The sequence below is a fragment of the Sinocyclocheilus rhinocerous genome, unplaced genomic scaffold (genome assembly GCF_001515625.1).
Source record: "Sinocyclocheilus rhinocerous isolate Xijiao unplaced genomic scaffold, SAMN03320098_v1.1 scaffold2420, whole genome shotgun sequence".
Lineage (NCBI taxonomy): Eukaryota > Metazoa > Chordata > Actinopteri > Cypriniformes > Cyprinidae > Sinocyclocheilus > Sinocyclocheilus rhinocerous.
Genome location: NW_015629430.1, coordinates 295,445 through 296,471, shown reverse-complemented (window position 1 = coordinate 296,471; position 1,027 = coordinate 295,445). Strand labels below are relative to the sequence as shown.

At 38.5% G+C, this 1,027-nt stretch overlaps 1 protein-coding gene across 1 annotated transcript in view; it reads left to right on the top strand.

Moving 5' to 3' along the window:
• Window positions 1–1,027, top strand: part of LOC107738892 (serine/threonine-protein phosphatase 2A 56 kDa regulatory subunit gamma isoform-like) — a gene marked incomplete at its 5' end in the record, with an annotated part of 12,149 nt that overhangs the window by 10,240 nt on the left and 882 nt on the right. The gene's annotated exons all lie outside the window — the stretch shown is intronic.

The window sequence follows — 1,027 nt, the reverse complement described above, 5'->3', positions numbered from 1 at the left end:
GTCACATGATCCTTCAGAAATCATTCTAATACTCTGATTTGCTGCTCAAAAAAAACATTTCTGATTATTATCAATGTTGAAAACAGTTGTGCTTCTTAAAGGATTAGTTCACTTCCAGAATAAAAATGTCCTGAAAATTTACTCACCCCCATGCCATCCAAGATGTTCATGTCTTTCTTTCTTCAGTTGCAAAGAAATTATGGTTTTTGAGGAAAACATTCCAGGATTTTTCTCCATGTGGTGGACAACGAGTTAAAGGTCCAAATTGCATTTTCAATGCAGCTTCATCCCAGCAGAGGTATAAGGTCTTATCTAGCGAAACGATCTGTCATTTTCTTAAAGGTGACCTATTATGCCCCTTTTTACAATATGTAATTTAAGTCTCTGGTGTCTCCAGAATGTGTCTGAAGATTCAGCTCAAAATACTCCACAGATCATTTATTATATCATTTTGAAAATGTCTATTTTGAGTGGAAGCAGAAACACGCTGTTTTTCGGGCCTGTGTCTTTAAATGCAAATGAGCTGCTGCTCCCCGCCCCCTTTTCCAGAATAGAGCTGCGCCATTACAGCTCGTACCTGCTAAAAACATCTGTTTTGGTTCTGATTATCATGTTTATTGCACTGAAATCATGCATTTTAAACCATATTAGTTTAAACTTCTTATATACGGTTTTCTGAGTGCACACGGACAGAAAGCGGCTGTCACAGCATGTGAGTACTAAACTAAGTTCTCATTCGCACACAAGTTTATGTTAAAAACACACGAGTTACAAAACCAGTGGGTTATGTCTGTGAAGGTAAACAGCTGGGAAATAAATCGCATGTTTATTTTAGATCTGTGTGGCAGCAGCAATATACAGTAAATAAATAAATAACTGCACTGCTCTGTTGTCTCCTCTGAGGCTGGGACTCTAAACAGTGTTCAGTGCTCGTCTGTGCAGCCAAACACAGAACAGTTAGCATGCTTTGCTCAAACTTTCACCATGGCATTAGAACTAGTACACCGTTGTCGCTTGCGAAATCAAA